General features: G+C 44.1%; 1 protein-coding gene across 6 annotated transcripts in view; it reads right to left on the bottom strand.

Moving 5' to 3' along the window:
• Positions 1-26659, bottom strand: part of PALM2AKAP2 (PALM2 and AKAP2 fusion) — a 492701-nt gene that overhangs the window by 106416 nt on the left and 359626 nt on the right. The window contains exon 1 of one of the 6 annotated variants that reach the window (XM_043453114.1): positions 10849-11008. The exons of 4 other annotated variants lie outside the window; for them this stretch is intronic. The gene's annotated coding sequence lies outside the window, so the exon portion shown is untranslated. Of the gene's footprint in view, positions 1-10138; positions 10730-10848; positions 11009-26659 lie in introns of those variants that run through there. One more of the 6 variants, XM_043453113.1, reaches the window with a different exon arrangement.

Below are 26659 nucleotides of genomic sequence, written 5' to 3'. Positions count from 1 at the left end.
TCCTCCCAGCACCGGTGCCTAAAAACCTCAAGGTCAAGGCATCCCCGGGGATTACAGGGAATCCCCTAGAAGAAAAAACTCAGTTTGATTCTGAGTGGTGGTTGGCAAGGGAGGGATTTCTTCCCTTTTCTTTCTTCCAGCTTACACACTCTCTGTTGGTTACACCATAACATCTGTCACTCTACGGAGGCTGTGAATTGTTGAATTGTTTTCATAATGAAGCATACGATGAAAAGAATATTTAAAAACAATGTACACATTGTGATTTCATGCAAAAGCAATCTCTCCCACTCTCTGGGCCCATCTCCGAGCTGCATTTAACACTGATTTAAACTTTTCTCAAAAGGAAAAATTGATCTCAAATAGGGATGCACTTTGGATCAGATCAAAATTTCCAAAACCATTTGTGCATATTCCTCCCCAAATGCATGAAGTCTTTTCATCTGGAATTGTGTTCAGGGAGAATCCTTGCTATCCTTTGCAAGGATAAAATGTTCTGATGCAAAAATACTACTCTGCCAGGCTAAATATAGCCTTTTGGGTTCACAGAGCACATGGCACAGGGACCTTGATTTTAACACACATACAGAGAGAGCTTTTGAATTCAGAGTTGTGCAGATTTTTCTAGAATATTAACTAAGATGAATTCCTTTGGGAAAATCATTCCCTCAACCGCCCCCCTGCCCCCCACACATATGAAAAGGTCTCAACAATGGTGTCTTTCTCTATTTGTAGGCTGTATCCAAAAAAAAAAAAGTATGTGAGGCATCACTCCAAACAAAGTAAGTTTCTGCATTATTCCACTATGCAAATGACATCATGTGAATAGAAGCCGAGAAAGTCAGCTGTCCTGGTAGTTAACTGCCTACAGGAAAGTGCGGTTTGGCCTTCCACACACTTACACCCAGGTGCAGGGCTCAGTCAGCCCTGCATAGCTCTGCATTCGAGCCCGGTCAGGCTGGGTGGGAAGAAAGGCAAGCAGGCGTCCTTCCCTCTCTCCTATCTGGGGGTTGGGGCTTCCCCCAGAGTCTGCACAGCTGGTCTCTGCTAAAGGAAACCCCAGCTTCTGTCCTGGACCCACAGGATCAGCACACACACCTTGGGGAAATCACAGGGATGGACAGACGGTCACCTAAAGAACTCCTCTCTCTTCACAGAACTTGGAATGGTACGGGTAACCGGGTCCACATACATGCGCTCCTTCTAACCAAGAAAAATAAAAAACCCTGGAAGGTCTGGCAAAATTCTCTAAACCTCAGTAACCCAGGGCATTCTAAGACCTGTGGGGTAACGTTCAACCCAGTCCCCTTTGACAACCCAGGAAAAACTGCTCTAGCATCACTGTTTATCCTTGCTCAGCGCAGTAATCATCCTTTCCAAGGCTTCCTCACTAAATCATATATAGAGCTCATGAAAAAAACATCTGAGCAGAGAGCTTAATAGTTCCAGGCTGGCACTGGTATACACTGATTTGATTGCTCACCAACCCTATCTAGGAGATATGGAGTTTGGGGCACTCAACAGAATAGAATGCTCACCTAGAATCCTGTTGATGGAGCCCCAGGATTGCCATCATCACCTGCTCTTGGCATCATCAGCAGAACTGGCTCAAAAGGCAGCATCCAGGCTCCTCCCACAGGGATGAGGCTGACAGTCTGTATCACATAGACACTGTCGGCCCCTTCCGTAGTCACCTGGCTAAAGAATCACATGTCCAGATATATTGCTCAAGTGAACAGACAAATTCCCTAGGAAACTGGGTCTTCATGTGGGGCTGAGGCCCCTAGACTGAGGACAGACACTGGACAGTCACTGGCCTGAGGTGAAGAGTCCCCACCTCCAGAGACGTTTTGAGGGGGAACTTCCCTCCAGCAGACAGTGATGAAAAAGAAAACTTCACAGGGGCATTGTAAACTGGGTTAGGTGCTACAATGTTCTGCTTTTTTAACCATGTTTTTTGTGAATCCCCAATTGCTTTTTTCTAACTGAGTCACTTCCTTAAATACGTACAGGCTTATTCCAGTCCAGACCCCCAACGCTGGCTGGCACCCTGAATTTGGTGGAAAGGTCTGGACCAAGGGTGAAGGTCACCTCTTATTTATTTTACAATTTTTATTGGAGTCTAGTTGACTTACAATGTTGTGTTAGTTTGGCGTGTACAGCAAAGTTAATTAGCTATACATACACATATATCCACTCTTTTTTAATCATTCTTTTCCCATGTAGGTCATTATAGAGTGCTGAGTAGAATTCCCTGTACTATATAGTAGGTCCTTATTAGTTATCTATTTTGTTTATATTAGTGTGTATATGTCAGTCCCAACTTTCCAATTTATTCCTCCCTACTCCTTCCCTCCTGGTAACCACAAGATTGTTTGCTACATCTGTGACTCTATTCTGTTTAGCAAATAAGTTCATTTGTATTGTTTTTTTTATTTTTTTAAGATTCCAAATATCAGCAGTGTATTTGTCTTTCTCTGCCTGCATTACTTCACTCGGTATGACAAAATCTAGGTTCATCTATGTTGTAGTAGATGGCATTATTTCATTCTTTTTTATGACTGAGTAGTATTCCATTTGAATGCAGAGTTCCAAATAATAGCAAGGAGAGATAAGAAAGTCTTCCTCAGCGATCAATGCAAAGGAATAGAGGAAAATGACAGAATGGGAAAGACTAGAGATCTCTTCAAGAAAATTAGAGATACCAAGGGAACATTTCATGCAAAGATGGGCTCAATAAAGGACAGAAATAGTATGGACCTGACAGAAGCAGAAGATATTAAGAAGAGGTGGCAAGAATACACAGAAGAACTGTACAAAAAGGATCTTCACAACCCAGTTAATCACAATGGTGTGATCATTCACCTAGAGCCAGACATCCTGGAATGTGAAGTCAAGTGGGCCTCAGGAAGCATCAATATGAACAAAGCTAGTGGAGGTGATGGAATACCAGTTGAGCTATTTCAAATCCTAAAAGATGATGCTGTGAAAGTGCTGCACTCAATATGTCAGCAAATTTGGAAAACTCAGCAGTGGCCACAGGACTGGAAAAGGTCAGTTTTCATTCCAATCTCAAAGAAAGGAAATGTCAAAGAACGTTCAAACTACTACACAATTGCACTCATCTCACATGCTAGTAAAGTAATGCTCAAAATTCTCCAAGACAGGCTTCAGCAATGTGTGAGCCAGGAACTTCCAGATGTTCAAGCTGGTTTTAGAAAAGGCAGAGGAACCAGAGATCAAATTGCCAACATCTGCTGGATCATTGAAAAAACAAGAGAGTTCCAGAAAAACATCTATTTCTGCTTTACTGACTATGCCAAAGCCTTTGACTGTATGGATCACAATAAACTGTGGAAAATTCTGAAAGAGGTGGGAATACCAGACCACCTGACCTGCCTCTTGAGAAATCTGTATGCAGGTCAGGAAGCAACAGTTAGAACTGGACATAGAACAACAAACTGGTTCCAAATAGAGAAAGGAGTATGTCAAGGCTATATATTGTCACCCTGCTTATTTAACTTATATGCAGAGTACATCATGAGAAACACTGGGCTGGATGAAGTACTAGCTGGAATCAAGATTGCCAGGTGAAATATCAATAACCTCAGATATGCAGATGACACCACCCTTATGGCAGAAAGTGAAAAAGAACTAAAGAGCCTCTTGATGAAAGTGAAAGAGAGTGAAAAAGTTAGCTTAAAGCTCAACATTCAGAAAACTAAGATCATGGCATCTGGTTCCATCACTTCATGGCAAATAGATGGGGAAACAGTGGCTGACTTTATTTTGGGGGGTTCCAAATCACTGCAGATGGTGATGGCAGCCGTGAAATTAAAAGACACGTACTCCTTGGAAGGAAAGTTATGACCAACCTAGTCAGCATATTAAAAAGCAGAGACATTACTTTGCCAACAAAGGTCCATCTAGTCAAGGCTATGGTTTTTCCTGTAGTCACGTACAGATGTGAGAGTTGGACTATAAAGAAAGCTGAGCACCAAAGAATTGATGCTTTTGAACTGTGGTGCTGCAGAAGACTCTTGAGAGTCCCTTGGACTGCAAGGAGATCCAACCAGTCCATCCTAAAGGCGATCAGTCTTGGGTGTTCATTGGAAGGACTGATGTTGAAGCTGAAACTCTAATACTTTGGCCACCTGATGCGAAGAACTCACTCATTTGAAAAGACCCTGATGCTGGGAAAGATTGAGGGCAGGAGGAGAAGGGGAAGACAGAGGATGAGATGGTTAGGTGGCATCACCGATTCAATGGACATGAATTTGGGTAGGCTCTGGGACTTGGTGATGGACAGGGAGGCCTGGTGTGCTGCAGTTCATGGGGTCGCAAAAAGTTGGACACAACTGAGCGACTGAACTGAACTGAGTATTCCATTTTGCATACATAACACATCTTCTTTATCCATTCATCTGTCAATGGATATTTTGGTTGCTTCCATGTCCTGGATATTTAGCACTGCCGCTATGAATATTGGGGTGCATGGATGTTTTGGAATAATGATTTTCTCCAGAAATATACCTAGAAGTGGGATTGCTAGATCATATGACAGCTCTATTTTTAGTTCTTAAGGAATCTCCATGCTGTTCTCCATAGTGGCTGTACCAATTTACATTCCCACCAACAATACAGGAAGGTTCCCTTTTCTCCACATCCTCTCTAGCATTTACTGTTTGTAGATCTTTTGATGATGGCCATTTTGACTCGTGTGAAGTGATATCTCATTGTAGTTTTGATCTGCATTTCTCTAATAATTAGTGATGTTGAGCATCTCTTCACGTGCTTTTTTGACCATCTGTGGGTTTTTTTTTTTTTTTTTTTGAGAATTATCTATTTAGAGCTGCCCATTTTTTGACTGGGGCTTCAAAGGTGGTGCTAGTAGTAAAGAACCCGCCTGCCAATGCATGAGGTGTAAGCGATGTGTGTTCGATCCCTGGGTTGGGAAGATTTCCTGGAGAAGGAAATGGCAACCCACTACGGTATTCTTGCCTGGAGAACCCCATGGACAGAGGAACCTGGTGGGCTACAGTCCATGGGGCCGCAAAGAGTCAGGCACAACTGAGCAACTCAGCACACAGCACATATACACATTTTTTAATTGGGTTGTTTGTTTTTTTGTTATTGAGCCGCATGAGCTGTTTGTATACTTTGCAGATGAATTATTTGTCAGTTCCTTCATCTGCAAATACTTTCTCCCATTCTGTGGGTTGTCTTCTCATTTTGTTTATGGTTTCCTTTGCCCTGGGAGGTTACCTTTTATGTGGGTTTGTTTCAAAGAAAGATTTGTAGCACTTAAGAATAAACTCAAAAAAAAAAAAAGAATAAACTCAAAATTATGTCTCTGGTATGTCTCTCATCCGGGTGCTAGATAATCTCTACTGCCGATCCATGAGAAGTTCAATGGTAAGACAAAAAGGACTGAATTTACCAGGCTTCCCAGGCACTTCTGAAAACCTTTTTTATTTTACCTCTCATGGCAAATCTTTACTCAATACATTCATCCACATTCCTCCTTATGACAGAGTAAGCTTATTAGAGCTGACAAAAAGTCTTGCAGGAGTTGGTAAAAGGGGATCTCAGTGACCTGCATCCCACTACCAGTCACCAGTTAAGCTGAAAGCCTAGGATTCTGGTCCTAAAAATTTGGGTCCATTTTCCAGTTGAGAAACAACTTCTGATCTACTCAAAGTATCACAAGGGAGCAAGCAGAGATGACTGGAAGAAGTCTCAATACAACAGCACAAGTGCTTTGTGGGGTAGGGAAGGAGAGGGATGTCAGTGAGATTCTCCAAGTCAAAAGGGGGGGCTGTGGGTGGCATGGAGGTCGGGCCTGGAGAACCTCCAGGCGCAAACATTCTTTATCTGATCAGTGTAAAGGATGAACAATTGATCTGCTACACAATTGCTGGAAGTTTTAAAGTTAACTTTAAAAACTGTTTACTTATTTGTATCTGCCACAAAAATGAAAGAAGACTCTGGTTAATTTAAGAAAACAACCAACTTGGGGAGGAATACATGTGCAAGGTGCTTCCATTTCTATCTCATTTAACACAAGTTTTGCAGCAGGGAGGTTTTGGTACACTCATATTTTGTAGATGAGGGAACTAAGACTGTTCCTGTGACATGCTCTAGACCTCACAGAGAATTTGGCCAACACACTAATGAATCCCTGGTGATTCAGTGGTAAAGAATCCTCTGGCAATGCAAGAAACGAAGGTTCAATCTCTGGGTGGGGAGATCCGCTGCGGAAGGAAATGGCAACCCACTCCAGTATTCTTGCCTGAAAAATCCCATGGACAGAGAGGAGCCTGGGGGGCTACAGTCCATGGGGTTGCAAGAGTCAGATGCGACTTAGCAATTACACCACCACCACCCAATGAGTGTGAGCCCTGCGAGGACTCTGGATAACTGGGGTGGTATAGTATGTGCATATTTGGCTCTGCTCACCCCATCTGCTCCAGTCAAACATCAAACCAACCATGAAATCCCTAAAAGGGGGAGCTCAAAGGACAGTGACATCCCCACCAAGTTCTACAGCTTTGTCCCCTTCCCTGGCATTCACGCCATGACCCCCTCAACTCAGACATGGATCCTCCAAGGCAAAGAAACCACCTAAGGGAAGCTCCATCATTTCATCCCTACCCCATCCTCTGCCTGAATAAGGAAAGCCTCATCATTCTACCTCCAAAGGGTACCTTTTCCAATTGCAAGGACCATGGGGTCTTTCTGAGATTCCAACCAAGAAGGGAACAAATGCCACTTACATGTCCTTTGATCCTACTCAAACGTGACCCCCACACACACATCCTGGTAACACTCATTGCTCTTAGGTTTGAAAGGTAAGTTCCAAAGAGAAAGAGGTCAATGGGCCCAAGGATGCTCTCAGTCCCTCTGCCTATGATGTCTGTCCTCTTCTGCACCTCCTCAGTCTCAGAATTCACTTCAAAAGGCAAAAAGAACCTCTGGCTGAACCCTGGGAAAAGCACATCCTGCTTTACTGTAGGAAGAAGGCAAGATCTTGATTAAGTCATTTTTCTGGTGCTCAACTTTCATACACTGGGGCAAAGAACAGGAATTACATTTGTATTGGGATTTCTGTTTTTTCAAAAGCCAGCCTCTAGAGCCTGTCCTGGACTAGGTTTGGCAATTATACTTCCGCCCTCCTATAAATTATAATTCATATCTATGCTAACAACACACTAAGACAACAAAATCCTGAACAGTCAAAAGGAGGACAACAGTATATACAGCAAGGTAAACTCATTAAGGCAGAAAGTGGTCAAAGTGGGGTAGTCATTTAATACACCTTACAAACATCTTCATCAACAACAGTTGGAAAAAATTTTTAAGATTTGGTTTTAAACTTTAGTTACTGTATAGAGCACGCCATTTCTTGAGTATTCTTATTAATCAAGTTCTATTTAAATCACATAAACATACTCTATAACTTTCTTTTTGAGCAAAATATAGGTTTGCCCCAATATCCGAAAGTAGACCATTCCTATGAAACTTTTGGTAAGCTGAAATGGCATAAAGTAAAGAGAATCCCTGACTTCATGTTACAGCAGGCATTTCACTTTTATGAAAGACCCATGTTATAATTTGATAATAGCTTTTTTCATAAAAATGAAAATCTTTGGATTTCTTTCAGTGAGTGAGATGCAGATCTTGGGTAAAAGCTAAGTGGCAATAATTCCAACTTTCAGAAAGTGGGAAAAACCTGTAGTTGTTTTTCCTGTTAGAAAAGAGATGCTTTCCACTTTCTATGATACATTTCTGGAAAATGTGTTTGAAGGACATATGTCCAAAACTCAACAACAGTCATAAATTCTTAGGAGGTGATTCTCTAACAAAGATATTTCTGTCTCTCCCTCTCCTTCTCCATCTGTTTCCCATGATGGTTCAAGGAGACACTGCATCTGTCAGGCCCAAGCCACCCAAAGTGCTCCTGGATGAGGCTGGTGCTAGTGCAAGGCCCCGAAGCTTAAGCTCTTTTAGCATTACAGAAAACCTGCCTCTAGGTGTCAACTTTAAGCAGTACCACCAAAAAAAAAAAGCAATCTTTTAGCAAAACTTACTAAAATTGTTGAAACTGTTAAGGGTATTCATCAATTCCTTGAAATTTCCAACAGCTTGCACAGGCTGTCTGACCAATAATCTAAGCAAATGGTGCCTCCCACTCAAGATCCAAAGGACAGCCATTCCAGAGGCTAATTCATGAGAGATCATACCAGAGTTGATAAATGGATAAAATTAAAAACTAGAACTGGTTTTCAGAAGTCAATTTTCAACATGCTCCTGTTTTCATCGTTAAAATCCCTCAACACAACTCCCATCCAAGTTCAATTTCATCTTTATCTGAAACATTCTCCATTGTCCAGATAAGTAGAGACTTGTGATGACAACCTTGATAGAAATCTAGGACATGGGTGCTTTAAGAGTCCACCAAATCTATAGAGACAGTAGAATCTAGACAATAATTATAATAATTAATTAGAAAGTCTGGGGTATTAGCATTTTTTAAAAAATAAAATTTAATAGTGTAATTTCTATGTTAAAATATTGAAAGGTTTAGAAATAAAACCACCAGTGGATCACTTCCCCCTCACTTGATAACTAAATTAAGACAATCTGTTCCATTTTATTAGCCAGAGATCCTGAGGCTAGTGAGTCAGAAGGAGCCACTTATGAAAGTGAAATAAATTCTGACAACACTACCCTAAACTCTGCAGGCAGGAAGCCGTTTCAACTGCCATGCCAGAACTATGAGATAATGGGTATTTCAAAATGTTTGTCCCATCTCAAAGCCCAGTCTCACACTAGCATCTTGGCATCCCAGAAAGAAGTTGAAAATGAACTCCACTGCCAGAGAAACATCTCAACACTTAATTGCCCAATCTGTTAGTAAGGATTCTAGAGACTCAAGTCCTATTACTTTCGTTTCTCCTGGCTCATGATTAATTTTACTGGTGCAGCTCAAAATAACTGCTGGGCCCTCAAGACCCATGGTGTGCCTACTCAAAGGAGAAGATGCCCTTTAAGCAAAGAACCTATGTCAAAACTGGGGAGGGGCGGTTGGCAGCAGACAGTCATTAAGGTGCTTTAAGGCAGTTTCAATTCTTATAAGACTTTATGTTTAAAGAAGCAGTGGCCTCCTTACTAAATATGCCTCATTTACTAAATATGACTCATTTCTAGACCTGTTACTCTTGAAATTTTATTGATCAAATCTGAGGAGGCTGCCAGAAGTTTAATCAAATTGGGAACATTTCCAGGAAGAAAAATGTGATGCTTAAATGAACTCTCCTCAGTTAGAGCAAATCAAGGAAACAAATCCCCCGAGATTACACCAGTGAGTGATGGGTTTGTACTAATTCAGCCACCAGGTGCCAGCGACCGGGGGTTAAGATGGAAAGGCGCTCCCTAGGAGTTGTTAGCTGACTCGTGTATACCATACAAACGTGTATATCTGTGAGTGCGCGCGGTCTTTTCGAAGGTACATACTTTGCCTGGGAAGTGGGGGTGGGGGGTCCGCAAGTTTGCCCAAATTAACGGCGCTGCACTTGGTACAGATTTGCCAATGTCTCACCACAAAGCCTATCAGAACCAAACTATTATTGCCCCCACGCGGAAACTGGCTTGACTGGGTCTGGAGAAATAATCCACCATCGCTCCAAACGAGTCACTTCGCTCCCAGATGCTCCACTTTTGCGGATTGGGGAGAGATTCCCTAAGGCTGCTCATCTGGCACCCGAGCAAGGGGAAGCTCAGAAACCCCCTTGCGAGGTCCGCTCCCGCTGGTCCACCCGCCGCCTGGTTCCCCACCACCCGCAGCCGCCGCTTCGCCTTCCGCCCTCATCCACCACCCGCGCCGACGCTCCCCGCCCGCCCCGCCTCCCGCCGCGGGCTCTCCCGGACTTCCATTCAGTCCCAAGTTCTCCGCTACGTTTCTCTAGAATTTCTCAGGGCCGCCAGTATCTCCTAGCTCCTATCCCGGCAGGCGCGCCTTCTCTTCTCCACCGCGATAACAGAACACTTTGTCCAGCGCTTGCCACCACGACCCGCCCCTACGGCCCCCCCACAGTGTCCCCACGAGGGGAGCAAAGACTTAAGTCTCCAGCTTTACCCGGCATAAAACACCAGATGCTAATGGCTGGGCTCCCGGCCTCAGACCAAACTTCCAGGCTCAGCTCGGACTCGGATTCCCCTCCTTCCGCGCGCCGACGGCTGCTCCCTCCTCCGGGAGCTTCTTCCCAGACCTCGTGCCCCAAAAGCTCTGGCTGGTTTGAGACCCGGCCGTTTTCGGCCTCCGTCTCGCTACAAAACTCCTGACTTCCGAAAACGCCCCCAGCGCTACCATCTAAGGAGTCAGGACCCGCACCTTCCTCTCGAGCTGGAACCAGCGGCTCCATCCACCGCTGCTCCCAGGTTTGGAGAGGCGGCTAGGGCCCTTTGATTTTTCTCTGCCTCTCCTGTACAGCCCGGTTCTGCTTGTGTTTGGCGGAGGGAGTGGGAGGAGGGATTCCTAACCTTATTTTTTTTTTAACATATATAAGTGAATAAGTATTGAATAAAGCAGCCAAACGCTGGCCCTCCCCCAAACCTAGGAATTCAAAGCCACATGGTCACAGCCCGTTCCAGGCAGGCCCCCTCTGCGCACACGCTCCACTAGGCAAGGACCATAAAAGCCCTTTAAAGTCCGCGGTGCAGGCAGGGGCCTCCCAGATCACCAGTCCCTCCCGAGCCACCCTATCCCCGCGCCAGAGGCCCCAACACCAGAAGGGCGCCCCGGGGACTAGGTGTCTAAGGCCGCCGCGCCCCAGCTTGGACACCCACCTTTGGGCGCCGGATCCCGGGGGCGCTGTCCTCGGGCTGCGCTCTGGCGCGGCCCCTGCCTCCTCCTCGGGACGTCCGGGAGATTCCGCGGAAAGGCGTTCGGCTGCCCCTGACTGGGGCGAGCGCATCTGCCGAGAGCCGCGGCCGCCCGGCGCGCTGGAGTGCGGGGAGCGCCGCCCCGCCGCCTCCCGGAGCCCGCCCCGTCCCCGCCCCCTTCTCCGTGCCCTGGACCTCGGCCCGCCCCTCCGCTTCCACACCCCCTCCCCAACCGCCCAAACCTTCAGTCTGTGGTTTTGGCGGAATCATTACACAAACTGAGAAACCAAGAAATGAGGGGATGGGTAGATTGGAGGGACGGAGGGACGGAGGCATGGGGCAAGTGAGACCGAGTATATCCTAACCCGGGAGAGGGCTGTGTCTGGGAACGTGGACCTGTGTTCGCGCAGGGGTGGGCGTGTCGGCGTGTGTGCATGTGGACTTGTGTGTTGGTGTATACATACATGCATATGTGTGTATATGGGTGTGTGTGTGTCCTTACAACGCCGAAACTGCTGAGTTCCATACGAGGGGTCGAGTTCCTCGAGACTGTGTCTGGTAAGGAAGCCAGCTGGGAGCGGTTGGGAGGCGCATCTTTGTGATGCTGCTGGCGGCTCCATGTGTTTTGGGCTTCTCCCTGATGTGGTCCAGAGACTGAGATGCGGACCAGGATGTTGCCGGTCACTGGCCTGCCAGAGCCTTCACGCTGCACTCCTGTCGTGGCAGCTGGTGGCCTGTTGCCAGAGCGCGTGTGTTAACAAAGCCAGCGGTGGGGAAAGGAAGCAGCTGATACACCGCGTGGGGCTCGATCCGATCCGGAGAGAGGCCAGCCATCCCCCACTCCCGAACTGTCTGAAATTTCAGCATGTCATACCCTCCCCCACTATGAATATTTAAATAATGTTAATGACCCTTTGAAAGTGGACCGTCTAGAAATCCCTAGAGGACTCAGAAACACCTCACACACACACAGCAGTATTTTTAAAAGCAGGGCGTTCTCCGCAGGAGAAATGTAATATGAACATAATATATAATCAGATTTCTTGAATTCAGCTTTCCACTAGGCATGGTCAAGTTTTTCATTTTCCCAGTGATCTTCTCTCTCCAGCTCTGCAGGTCAGAGACCCTTACTCTCCTAGCTTTCATCCTCTGTTGGCCTGCTTTTTTTCTGAACCGCTGGTCAAAATACTGGGGTCCTCTTTTGAGAGTCAGTTCTGCCTGCCAGGGTCCTTGATTTCCTATGGGGTTTCCCTGCAACTCAGATGCTGCCTGCAATGCAGGAGACCCAGGTTCTAACCTTGCCTCAGGAAGATCCCCTGGAGAAGGCAATGGAAACCCACTCCAGTATGCTTGCCTGCGAAATCCCATGCATAGAGGAGCTGGTGGTCCACAGTCCATGGAGCTGCAAAGAGCCAGACACAACTGGGCAACTAACACTTTCTTTGATTTCCTATACAAAAAATGAGAACATGGGGACCTGTCCAGAAAGTCTGTCCAGCTAAAGACACATTAAAAAATAGCATCCAACCAGAAAGGTTTACCAGTTGGAGGTTTATTCACACCTTCCCTAAAGGGGAGGTGGGGGGTGGGGGTAAAGACTACAATGCAGACCTCAGCTGTTCTCCTCAGGGTTCCTGAAAGTCTATAGGCTTCTTTTTGTTGGCATTTAAGAATTGTTTCACCAAAAAGGCATGTTTGTCTCTTTGACTATTGAATTTCAATAGAATTTACTGACCAGTGGCCGAGATTACAAAGCTTCAGCCTCAATAAATCCCTTTCCTCCCCTCCTTTCTTCTTTTCTTTTTTCCTTTCTTTCTCTCTTTCTCTACTTCTTTCTTTCAGCTCTTCATGTCACTGACTTGAGTTAAATATTTGGGTGCCCTACATCATGATCTATTTTTCATTTTTTTTAAATCTCTTTTTAACATTTTTATTTTTTATATGTATTTTTAAAGTCTTTATTGAATTTGTTACAATAGTCCTTGTGTTTTATGTTTTGGCTTGAATTCGTAACCCCTGCATGGAAGGCAAAGTCTTAATCACTGGACAACCAGGGAAGTTTCTTAACATGTTAATATCATGTGAAAACTCACATTGAAATGAACATGTTTGGGGACAGTTATTTATTTATATGGACCATAGATTCTTCAAGGAAAGATTCTAACAATACAGAGGTGAGATTTTTATAAACAGTATTAGGGGCAAGTGCATCATCACTCTTTCTTCCTATATTCTTACATTAGAATGTATCATTTACAAATCAAATTTGTTTCATAATTAGAAACAGTACAGCAGTTTACGGGCTTCCCTGATAGCTCAGTTGGTAAAGAGTCAGCCTTGCAATGCAGGAGACCCCAGTTCGATTCCTGGGTTGGGAAGATCCACTGGAGAAGAGAAAGGCTACCCAACTCCAGTATTCTGGCCTAGAGAATTCCATGGAATTTGTTCACGGGGACACAAAGAGTCAGACACAGCAATTTACACCAGCTTTATTCTGAACTCTTTCCTAAAGCAATGTCAGTGTTGATATTACTGTAATATTATGTGTAAATATGAATTAATGTTAATTTTCTGTTAATATTAATTTTAAACTTCTGGCATATCCTATAGAAGCCTACAGGGAATATTAATTTAGGAGAAATACATATTCAATAGATATTAATTTACAAGAACATTTCCTTTTCTTTCATCTTATAAGATATTAAAGAGGAATCCATGATTAAATTACCCTCTTTTCAAATATAAAGGCATGGTACATACCAGGACCCAAAAATATTTGTTTAATTTGTTCTATGAAATCAATACAAAGGTATGACCATCTGCCTATGAAAGTAAAAACTGTTTTAAATTAAGATTTTTCCCCCTAGGTCGGTGGTTTTCAATCAAGGGTAATATGACATCCCAACCCCCACACCCACCCCTGGACCGTTTTGGCAATGTCTGAAGACATTTTTTGATTGTCATAAGGGGTGTGGGGTGCTACTGATAGAGGCCAGGGATGTTGCTAAATATCCTGAAAGGTACTGACTGCACTGTCACCCAACAACAAAAGGGTCATTGCATCCAAAACGTCAGGAGCGCCAAGGCTGAGCTATCTTGCCCTGGACTCAAAGCCAGGACTACGGGGGCTTATCTGGTGGTGCAGCGGGTAGGAATCTGCCTGCCAGTGCAGGGGACACAGATTCGATCCCTGGGCAGGGAAGATTACGCATTCCACAAAGCAGCTAAGCCTGCGCACCACAACTACTGAAGCCCATCTGCCTAGCCTGCGAGCCACAAGAGAAGCCGCCACAACGAGAAGCCCATGCACTGCACCTAGAGAGTAGCCCCCACTCACTGCAACTAGAGAAAGTCCCCTTGCAGCAATGAAGACCCAGCGTAACCAGAAATAAATACATGAATAAAATGTTTTTTAAAAAGCCAGGACTCAGGACCACAGGTTTCAGGACCATGTCTGTGTTTATTAAAAAGGCGAACTCGTGGGCTCCACCTTTACCTACTAAGTCAGAATCTCTGGGGGCAGGACCAGGGAAACTGTGTTAACAGCTCCTAGGGATTCTTTTTTTTTTTTTTCCCCTAGGGATTCTTAAGAACAGGAAAGTGAGAAACACTGGAGATAAGAAAGTGAAGTGGAGTGAAGTTGCTCAGTTGTGTCCGACTCTTTGTGACCCCATGGACTGTAGCCTACCAGGCTCCTCAGTCCATGGAATTTTCCAGGCAAGAGTACTGGAGTGGGTTGCCATTTCCCCAATGCATGCTTATGGGCTCATCACATCATATGTGTCTTAACATGATGATAGTTATTAGAGCTGAGAATGTTTTATGAAATATATAGGCTCTTCAATCCATGTTAAGAAGCACTTAGGAAGCAAATAAAGGGCTATTGATTCTGTGAAAAAAAAAAAAAACATAGCTGGGATATGAAAATATTAAATGCTCCCTACATCATTAGGGCGCAAAACCGCCTATGGAACTGTTGCTTGGCAAGAGAGGAGGTTCAGGACATTTTTTCCCTATGACCTAAGTGTACATATTTGCTTATGTACCATGCCATATCACCTGCCCATTTTGAATGGCGCTCCTGAGCAAGAGTGGCCTCCAGGGGACCCCAGAAATAGAATGTACTTAGTAGAGAAACACCGAAAGTAAAGTTTGGGTGTCTGGCAAGGGAGTAAGTCTAGACACAGATTGACAGAGCCTCTTCTTTCTCCCCAAGCTTAGAGAAGAGTAGAAGCTGGGGGAAAAAAAAAAAAAAAGACCCATGAGTGGCTCAGAGAGCTGAGCTAAAAACCCAAAGAAGGGGCCAAGACTGGTCAATCATAAAAAAGAATTTGCCATTTCCTACTTCCAGCAAGGAGAAAGACATCAATAAGCATCAGTTGGGTATAATCCTCAAGCCCAAAATGTGTCTCATAGAAAACAAAGGCTTGCTAGAAAAAAAGAGTAATAAGATGGAAAAGCAAACAAAACTGTCACCAAAAAGGTTGGCCCCTATCAAACCAAAAGCCCTAGATCTGTGGGACTTTCCCACCAAGTACCGGGTAAAGTCATTGGAATGTTAGGAACAATCCCAATCCCAAGGGCATCCCTATGAGACCAGATGTACCACTGTAAATCTAAGACAAGAAACAAACAGGGAAATATTAGCAACATACATAACAATGTTAACATGCAATCTAATATGCAAAGAGTTCTTACAAATCAATATGAAAGTTGAAGAAAATTACCAACTCTCTAATGGAAAAAAACAAACCAGTCATTTATAGACAAATAAGTATAACTGGCCATTAAACTTAGGAAAAGATGCCCAAACTCTTCCTCATCTAAAAAAAATGCAAGTGAAAATACTAGAATAATATATTTTGCCTCTGATATCAGAAAATACATTAAATACAAATATTATCTATTATTGGTGAGAAACTGATGAAAATTAACTGTACATTGTTGAAGGAAATATAAACTAATATTAATAGATTGATAAATTGGTTAGACAATTTGGTGATAGCTCTTAAAATTAAAAAAATGTTTATACCATTGACTTGCAATTCACTCTTGGAATTCAGACACTTATAAAATCCGTGAGTCAGGAGACTGAGGTGGTAGGGAGGAGTCAGTGAATGAGAAATTTCTGATCACAGAAAGGGCTAAAATAAAGAAATTACTTAATATAAACTTTTAAAGTTGCTTGCTGTGTAATGTTGTAAGTACTTCAGATATCCCCTCAACCTCTAATAACAGCATTTATTTGGAGAGCCAAAGGCAAGGGGCTTATATATGACTTGGTGCAGATTGGATATCAGGCTAAAAGGATGTGAGATTAAGAATTCAGACAAAAGAGGGCTTCCTTGGTGGCTCAGTGGTAAAGAATCCACCTGCCAATGCAGGAGACATGGGTCTGATCCCTCGTCTGGGAAGATCCCACATGCCTTGGGGCAACTAACCCCAAGTGCCACAACTACTAAGCCCACATGCAGCAACTCCTGATGCTCACACGCCCTAGATCCCGTGTTCCACAGCACGAGAAGCCCCCGCAATGAGAAACCGGCGCACCACAATTAGAGAAGCCCCCTCTTGCCACAACTAGAGAAAACCCAGCACTGCAATGAGGACGCAGCACAGCCAAAAATAAATAAATAAGGTTGTTTTAAAAAGGAAGAAGAATTCAGACAAAAGAGGAAATCAGAACAAGAAGTGACCAGTAAAACCAACTCCATCCCACTCGAGGTAACTGCCTGAGTGAAAAATCCATAAAAACAGTGGGGGTAGGCACTGGACCACCTCTAACATTTTGTGGGTAAGGTCCAAGTAATTTTAGTTTAAATATAGAAGGAATAATTTTCCCTTGCAGGCTGTAGGGCTTGCCAGCCAACAAACTCCTAGGATGCACTCCTTTGGCTTATTTTCTAATTCTGATAGTGGTAAAACTAGATGACTAGGATGTTTGTTTCATTAAGGGAATTTCCCACTTAAGATGTTTCTCCGCTGATTTCTAACTCTTATAAAACGGCAAAAATGTCTTCCCTAGGTAATGTAAGAAATGAAGTCATCCTTGCCTTTTCCATAGAAGAGATATTCCATCCATATAATGTTTGAACCATCAGCTTTATGAATGAATGCACAGCATATAAGACAGGCTATGGGCTGTTTGTTTTGACTTCTAGTTGTTTTACCAAATGGAAAACACTCTCCTCAAAACCATCTCTTCTCTAGGGTCACGTCTGATTGCTGAGTGATGGTCAGCTCTTAAGACTTTGCGTCCTCTGAGGACTTTCCTGGTGGTCCAGTGGCTAAGACTCTGTCCTCCCAGCGCAGGGCACCTGGGTTCAGTCCCTGGTTGGGGAACAAGATCCCACATGCTGCAACAAAGATCTGGTGCAGCCAAATAAATAAAAAAGAAAGAAAGAAAAGGAAAAAGGAAAGACGTTGCATATCAGTGTTTCCCAAGCTAGCCCATGTTGAGTGTAGCTGGAAAATGGCGGGGGGGGGGGGGGGGGGGGGGGGATCAAAAAACAAAAAACCTGAATTAATTTCCCTAGAAGATCTGGAGTTCAGGAATCTCTGTTTAAGTTTCTCACGTGATTCTATGACACAGCCTGGTCTGGGACCCACTTGGGGTGGACACAGTTATCCGTGGGCAGGGGGAGGAGAGAGCAAGTGAACACAGGGGCGAGGATGGCCGTCACACAAGAACACTTGGCTCTTGGACCATGTTTACCCCCGATCTTGGCCTAGTTTGTGGCGGCCTGCCTTTGCTTCATTTCCTCTCCAGGGTCTCTGGCTTCCTGTGCCCGAGGAAGTTCCTTCCCAGCCTGTTCCACATTTATTTCCTTCCCCTGCATCCTCACACTTGGCCTCTCCTCTGCCAAACCCTCTAACACAAGGAAATGGTGACCTGATGACATTCACCCCAATGCTTGCGACTCCTTTTTTTCCCAAAGACTTTTACAAACATTCCAGAGAAACATTCCAGAACCCAAGCAACTTCTGCCCATCTAACTGCTTTCATTTTGTCCCACATGGTGTAGCTGGACTTCTGCCTTCTCTACGTTGACAAAGTGACAACCGTGCACCCAGACTGCCCCTGATAACAAACATTTATTTAAATGGTATCATTATAAAGTGTAGGTCTCTAGTATTCCAAATGAAAAGCATCAGTGAAATGCAGCAACGTGGGAGGTGCCTGGCTGGAAAGGATGGAGGAAAAATGCTATTTGTGCAGAGGAAAGGCAGGGTGGGAAAGGCAGAGAGAATGCTGAGGAAAGGGTCCCCCTCTGAGGGAGGTAGGAAGGCACAGATGGCATTCAGGGAACCGCTGTGGGGCCCACATCTTCAGAGCCCTCAAAGCTTTGTGTTAATGACGAGAATGCACTCATGTATTGCTACGGTAATTGACAACAAAGCCCAGAGGCTTAAGTTCTTTGTTTCTTGACTGAGAACTTTATCTCATTTAACAACTGAAGCATTTAAAAAAATCTAGTAAACACTTGGGAGTTCATGCCCTAATGGAGACAGAGCATAAAACAAGGTACTTTTTAAGCATGGCACTACAAACACAAAATCTGCCAAATATACTTGGAATGTACTGGAAGGTACAGAGTGTGTTCACAGACGGGACAATGGGAGCAGCACGCCCAGCGCGGAGGCCGCTTTCTGCTGAGTAAATCCCGGTGAGTTTGCGTCTCATTAGCGATCTGTTTTGTTTTATTTATTCCCTTTTTTGAACTGCTCTGCATGGTTTGTTGGATCTTAGTTCCCTGACCATGATGAACCTGGGTCAGCGGTGAAAGCGCAGAGTCCTAACCACTGGACCCCCAGGGATTCCCCAGAGCTCTGTGTTTTAAATACAAAACTACCTTTCTTTCTGGCAGTTCTTAATTCCTTTTCAATTGAAGTGAGAATGATTTTTTAGTTTTTTAAAAAATGAGACTGTAACATTTTCCCAGTCATGCTCAAGTGTTTTCCTCAGAACTTTTAAGTACAGGCTGTTAATTTATGCAAAAGAACCATAAGGTTTTTCAGTCTTATTAGGGGGGGAAAATACTAAACTTGACATTTTAAATGTTAATAATTGTGATTATCACAGAGGGGTGGTCTGTGCAGTAAGTAGTCTCTCACTTATTTGTCAAGTGTCTTAATATTGAGAACAACCCAATGAGAAAATAGACTTTTCCTTCTACACTTTTGAACATATTAAATTACTCATCCTGGTGTGAAGGTATGTTCACCGAAGACGATGGGGGAATACTATGAAGGCAGTTTAAGTTCATCTACACAGAGTGAGTTAATTACTTACCTAAATAACCACGAAGATTATGAAATATTAAGACCATTTAGATATGGAGAATAATAATAGCTTCTTCTACAGAATATTAAAAGCCTTCATTGGGAGGGGGCCACGATCCATGTAAAATCACTTTAGAAACCATAATAGCTTCTGATCAAGTCAACTAAAGCATAAAATCCCAGGTAATCCCTGAAGCGCCTCCAACTCCTCAAGTAAGGGCCTTTGCCTTCTGCTTCCTTTTCTCCCTCTTGTCCTTTCTCTCTCCTTTAGAAAAAAAAATTTTTATTGGGGTATAGTTGGTTTGCAATGTTGTGTTAGCTACTGCTGTAATAGCAAAGTGAATCAGTCATATATATACATATATCCACGCTCTTCCAGACTCCATTTCGATATAGGTCATTACAGAGCACCGGATAGAGTTCCCTGTGCTATACAGTAGGATCTTATTAGTTATCTTTTATATATGAAAGTGTTAGTCACTGAGTCGTGTCCAACTCTTTGCAACCCCATGGACTGTAGCCCACCAGGCTCTTCTGTCCATGAGATTTCCCAGGCAAGGATACTAGAGTGGGTTGTCATTCCCTCTCCAGGGTACCTTCCTGAACCCAGATATTGAACCCATGTCTCCCACATTGCAGGCAGATTCTTTACCCATTGAGCCACCAGAGAAACCCATCTTTTATATATAGTAGTGTATATATGTCAATTCCAATCTCCCTCCTTTCTCTATCTTCTTTTCTCCTCCCTCGCTTCCTTCCCTCCCTCCCTCCTTCCTTTCCTTCCCTCCTTCCCTCTCTACCTTTCTTCCTCCCTTCCTTGTTCCTTTTCTTTTTAGACCACAGCCTAGTTGATTTTAGGAGCAGGCCCTACAAACTCAAATACCTTTCAAAGCCAGACAGATAACATAAATGAGTAAAGCTACCAGGTATCAGAAACAGTTTGTGACTCCTGTGAAGGACTGCTAAGTAATTTATAGACTGGCTGAGATAAGATAGGCCAGCATGGGGAGAGAACAGTGTGTTTAGATAGATGGCTGCCACTGCTTCTGTGTTATATCAGGCATTTTCTTAACTTGCTTGAAATGGATGAGGGCATAACAAAATGTCAGAGACAGAGAATTAGAGCTAGGAGGAACATTACGTCACCCCAGCCATGTACCTCATTTTACAATGTAGCAAAGTGTCAGTGAATCCAGGGTGTCTGGAGCCCAAGACCAAGGCTTGAACCCTGGTCTGTCATTTATTAGCTGTGTGACCTTGGGAAAGTTGCTCAGCCTCTCCATCCCTCTGAATCCCCACCTTTAAAAGGCAGATCATGAGAACCTTTACCTACAAATGGCACGTCTACAACATGACTGTTGTGAGTGTAAAATGAGGCCATCCATGTAAAGCTGTAAGCCCAGGGCCAGCTACAAGATCAGTTGTTATCAGTGAAGGCAACTGAATCCTGGGAGGGGGGTGGGACTCACACAGAGCCTTTGGGCAAAACTGGGTCAAGGTCAGGACTCAAGCTCAGGCCTGCTCTCTCCTAGGTCAGGGCCGATTTCTTTGCTGTACCTTTGCTTTCTTTGGTATTTTTATTGTTTCTAAAGAAAACAGCACACAACAACAATTACCTGACATGGTATGAGGAAGTTCTGGTTAATTGCTTTTAAGGCCAGAGTCATATCTATGGCCTGTCTCTGGCGGCCTTGGCCATGAGGCCAGACTAGTGCAAACGCAGTGGTTACCATCAGTCTAGGCAGTCCAGGAGCCCAGGATAGCTGTGGTGTCAGCGTGGTTACCCATCCACCATCTCGATCACAATATCCTAAAAATATTTCCCTCTCAGCCTTTTGTTCTAGAGTTTTGAGTTCTGTTAAAGCCTCCAGCCTGTTCTCAATATTCTGGAACATTCTGCAGATACGGGATGCTGCCATGTTCCTGAACATCAGAGAGGGGAAGTGAAGGCTTTAGGCTGATACTCTTGTGTGCTGTGATTTGTGACCACTCTATCCAGACGGCTTGGTTCCCACAAGATGGGGGCACCATCTCATCCCAGGGCAGGGCCCTGCTGGGGAGAAATGAGCCCCCACTGCCTGGCCCCTGCTCCCCTCTCCTTCCAACCTTGGCTCTACCTTTTGCTTTCATTTTCTCTGGGTCGGGATCACTCAGTCAGCCCTGGATCCACCAGTTCTTTAACCCCTCTGCTCTTTACCTAGAAAATCCTTCTCACCAGGCAAGGTCTATCCAACTCCTTCCCTCAAGCCTGCCCCCAAGGCTGCTGTTTCCAGGGCTCCATCCCCAATCTCTTTCCCCCACCCTTATTATCCTGACCCTCCCTTTGACAGAGACACTATCTGGGGTAGCCTAGAGTCTTACCTGGGTCTCAGTATCTTCTCTGGAATAGCCGTCAGACATACAGGCTCCAGCCCAACTCCTTCCTAGCAAGCCCCCTGCACTCATCTGCCCTGTATTTCCTGACTCAGGGGTCCCACAGTCCCCAGGTCACTGGCCGTCTTCCTCACTGTGTTCCCCTCTTCCTCTCCCCACTGCCTCTTCACAGGTGATTCCTTCCTCCGTCCCCACCCGGCCCATTCAGCGGCCTCTCAGCAGATCTCTCTGAACTTCGCCTCTCCCCATTCCTGCCCACCTTTCACAGTGTACCTGAATTAGCTTCCTAAACAGCCTCTTGCCCAAACAGAAACTGCTTATCACTCAGTCACTCAGCAGATATTTATTAAGACTTTCCCATTTGTGAGGCCCCATTGTAGGTGCGGGGGATGCGGCAGCGAACAAAGTCAAGTGCTTTCTCTCTGATCCTTACACACTGGGCCTGGAGGTGGAATGGGTGCTCTCCCTGTTCTTCACTGCTTCTTCCAGACTCCTGTCCCCCTTTCTCAATAAAATCCTCTTTCCCCATTACCTGAAGACTTTAGCATCTGTCACTCTCTCTGACAATACTCCAGCCAGGGACCTCCCAGGTGGTCCAGTGTTAAGAATCCACGTTGCAATGCAAGGGACTTGGGTTCCATCCCTCGTGGGAGAACTGAGATCCCACATGCCGTGGAACAGCTGATAAGCCCATGTGCCACAACTAGAGAGTCAATGCACCACAGCAAAAGGTCCCCTGTGCTGCAACTAAGACCCCACACAGCCAGATAAATTAAAAAACAGAACAAAAATCCAGCAACATTCTAAGTCTTAATGATTATAACACCCGTGTGGCTAAGTCCTAAATATCCCAGCTGCTTAGATTTTAACTTTATAAAAAATACTACTGTCTTCCTACTTCAGTCTTCCAGTCTCGTGGTCCTAGTCTAGACTTTGTTATTACCAACAACTGTGCAGCCTTCGTAATCTTGGTTCCAAACATCCTATTCTCTAACCATCACTCTTTCTACTACTATGCCAACTCCAATAATTCTCCAACCCATGACCAAGGCTAATGCAACGATTCTATTGCGCATCATTGTTCCTCATCCCTCCTGGTCTCCCTCTTTCTGCAGCTTGGAGTCCACGGTCTACCCTTTGTGTACCCTCTCAACTCTTTTATCTCACCCTCCCTTTGCCATATTCACCCTGTAGTCAGTAATGCTGGATCAATCCAACTCTGTCCATTCCACACATCCGCACTCACACGCTGACATGCTCAGAGAAAAACATAACAACTGTCTGGCTAGTCTCACTTAAAATGGATCACTCACCTTAAGCAGTGCCTGGTACTTTAAGCAGTACATTTCCCCAGTTCATTCATTACCCCATTCTTGGAATGACTAGGTACACCTTCTCCTTTCCCCTTATATGCTTCTTGCTCCACGTCACTCTCATCTGATGACCTGACCTCCCATCTCACTGAGTAAGTAGAAGCAATGAGAAGATGGCCTTCCCTCTTACCTCTTCCAGGACATTGCTCCCTCGATTGTATCCTCTCCTGCCACATAAATTTTCTCTTGTCTCATCAGATTTGCTATGATCTCTTCTACTTAAAAAAAAAAAAAATTCTCTTGACCCTACAGCCTTCTGCAGCTACCACCTCAATTCTCTGCTCCCCCTTAGATCAGACATACGTAAAAAGAGCTATTTCTACTTACTGTCTCCATTTCCTACCCCTACATCCCCATTCTTTCTTTTGTCCCCATCACCCCCCCAACAGAGTGTTGGTCACAGTCATCATGACCTCTCTTTGGACTGCCAAACCCAGTGATCATTTCTCAGAGCTCATCTTACCTGACCTTTCAGCGGGATCTGACACAGATGGTCTGTTACTTCTTTTTGAACTGCTTCCTTTGTTTGGTTTCCCAAATACTCCTCTCTGGTTCTACTCAGACGTAACAAGCCATTCTTTCTTGGTCTCCTTTTCTTCCTCATCTTCTGAACATTTAATATAGACTGATCCAGGTCTAGTATCTCTACCCCTTCTTTCCCTCTGTGATCTCAGCCCATCTTGTGGCATGTACAAATGAATCCCAGAGTTCTATCTCGACCTGCCCTAGCCCTCGAAATCCAGACTCACACCTGACCTCTCCACTTGGATCGCTAGACGACATCTTAAACTTAACAAGTACTCAGCAAATTTCTAATTTCCTCCCCAAATCTGCTCCTTTCATAATCCTGTCCATTTTATTAAAGACAGACCTCAGTCTTCTAAGCCATAACTGTTGTCACTCCCATCCGACAACATTCTGATTTTTCTCCAAAGCACTTTATCCACTGTCTTTAATATAATATACTTGCTTGGTTCTTTGTTTCTTATCTATCTTCCCTTACTAAAAAAGTAATCTACATGCATACAGGTATATAGTCTCTTTCATTAATTTCTAGATGCCCGTAGCTTGGCATAGAGTAGGCACTAATTAAAATTTGTTGAATAGGACTTCACTGGTGGTCCAGTGGTTAAGAAACTGCTTGCCAATGCAGGGGACACAGATTCAATACCTGGTTCAGGAAGATTCCACATGCCACGGGGCAACTAAGCCTGAGTACCACAACTACTGAGGCCAAGTGCCTAGAGCCCATGCTCGGCAACAAGAGAAGCCACTGCAATGAAAAACCCATACACCACAACTAAAGAGAGCCCATATGTAGCAACGAATACTCAGGCCAGAGAAAAATAAATACATAATTTTAAAAATTTGTTGAATAAATAAAAAAATATGTTCATGGAACATACATTCGAATACAATGTGAAGAATGGAGAAAGATTAAAAACGAAACAGAAACAGGGAGAAGAATGTCAAATAATATGAAATAAAATAATAGGAAAGAAAATTAAAGGTCAATTGAATTAACTCATGTAGCTATTAGAGCTATACTAGTGTCAGGAGGTGGTAATTGTTATAAAGAAAATTAAAGCAGGGGAAAGGACAGATATTGATGGCAGGAGTGAAGTGAAAGTCGCTCAGTCATGTCTGACTCTTTGTGACCCCATGGACTATACAGTCCATGGGATTCTCTAGAGCAGAATACTGGAGTGGGTAGCCTTTCCATTCTCCAGGGGATCTTCCCAAGCGAGGGATTGAACCCAGGTCTCCTGTACTGCAGGCAAATTCTTTACCAACTGAGCCACAAGGGAAACCCAAGAATACTAGAGTGAGTAGCCTATCCCTTCTCCAGTGGATCTTCCCCACCCAGGAATCAAACCCGGATCTCCTGAATTGCAGGTGGATTCTTTACTAACTGAGCTATCAGGGAAGCCCAACGGCAGAGTGGAGTAGGTATTATTGTACGTAGTATGGTCTAGAAAAGAGAGAATTGGAAAAAGAGGAGTGAGCCATATAACATTGAAGGGAAAAACATTCCTGCATAGGGAACAGCCCCTGTGGAGACTCAGACCCACCATGCATGGAACGCCAGAAGGTCTTCACAGTCAGGAGGAGGAGATAAGAAGGAGGTGGCAGCGAGTGAACTCAGAAAGGAAGAAGGACAGGCCAGACCATGAGGAGCCCACAAGCCTTGATAAGTACTTTGGATTATTTTTTTCCTGAATAGGATGCAAAGCCACTTGTTTATTTTAAATAGATCAATGACTTAAGATTTTTAAAGATCACTATGGTTTGCTTCTGTATGAGGTCTGTGCTACAGGGGAGAAAAGGAGTGGCCAGGAGACCGCTCAGAAGCTACTATAGTAATCTGGGCAAGAGGTGACAGTGGCTTAAACTAGGATGGTTGTGGGTAGTGGTGATAGTGATGGTGGAATCAGAGTTCAGACATAACTGGAAGAAGTGGATGCACCACGCACATGGCATAGAGCATCACACTTAGAAGACACTTAATACCTATTTATCAGACGCATGCCTGTGTACTTCTTATTCTCATGACGATAAAATGTTTTTATTATTCAAAAAATCCCCATTTGGTTATTTTTCTAAGAAATTTCCTTTTTTTTTTTTTTAATTTTTTAATTTTTTGGCTGCACTGCACAGCATGTGGGATCTTAGCTCTGACCACAGACTGAACCCAGCCCCTCTGCATTGGAAGCACGAAGTCTTAACCACTGGACTACCAGGGAAATCCCTCTAAATTTCCTTTCAACGAAATACCAACTCACCAAAACAGGCTTTTAAAGTACATTGGGCAAAGTAGTTCTTGAACTTTAGGTAAAAAAATAATTGCACTTTTGAAACACTACAATAAATTAGATTCTCTCATAAGATGATTTCCAAGAAGAATTTAGTATGTCATGTGAAAGAATCACATTGACCCTTAAATTTTTAACATTTATCATGGGTGAGTTCAACTGACCTTTCTTCTTTTTCCTCTTATTATCTGTGGCATTCTCCCCTTAACTCCTTCATTACAGAAACAGCTCTTTTCAGACATGTCACTTGCACAAAGAATGTCTGGCTTGACAGTTATTGATTCCTCCCCTGGGGAAAGCAGATTCCCTTGCCTTTTCTTCGCTCTGGATCTGAACTGCAAGTGAACGGTTGGTTGGGAAGTTAACTGGCTCAGCATCTCCTGAGAAAATGAGGAGCACATGTGGATCTCAGGCCAGAGGTGGTCTGATGTCACAGGCAGGAGGACTTGCTCTGGGCGCCAAACCTTCCTTCCTGCACTGATTCTGGGTGGGACCTTCCACAGGTGACTTTCCCTCCCTGTGCCTCAGTTTCCTAGTCTTTAAAATGCAGACAATTATATAGCATCTTTATCATGGGCTTGTGGTAAGCCCTGTTTGAGTTAATGCTCATAGAGGTCAAAGAGCCTACCGTGCAGATTCTCAGTAGATAGTAACTATTTGTGATTATTCATCTGTGCTAGTCTGCTGCTCTGTAAGTTCCCTGTGGGCCAGTCCAAAGAACCAGAGCAGTCTCAGATGAGAAAGGCTGTTGACTAATGCCTTCTCTTGGGGGATTATAGCTATTTTCCTATCAATAACTTTTTTATTGAATTATAGTTGCTATACAGTGATTCAGGTATACAGCAAAGTGATTCCGTTATATATACATATTTTTCAGATTCTTTCTCATTATTACAAGATATTAAATATAGTTCCCTGTGCTATACAGTAGGT

The sequence above is a fragment of the Cervus canadensis genome, chromosome 30 (genome assembly GCF_019320065.1).
Source record: "Cervus canadensis isolate Bull #8, Minnesota chromosome 30, ASM1932006v1, whole genome shotgun sequence".
Classification (NCBI taxonomy): domain Eukaryota; kingdom Metazoa; phylum Chordata; class Mammalia; order Artiodactyla; family Cervidae; genus Cervus; species Cervus canadensis.
The sequence above is the reverse complement of the archived record's forward strand: the minus strand, read 5'-3'. Positions and strand labels throughout refer to the sequence as shown.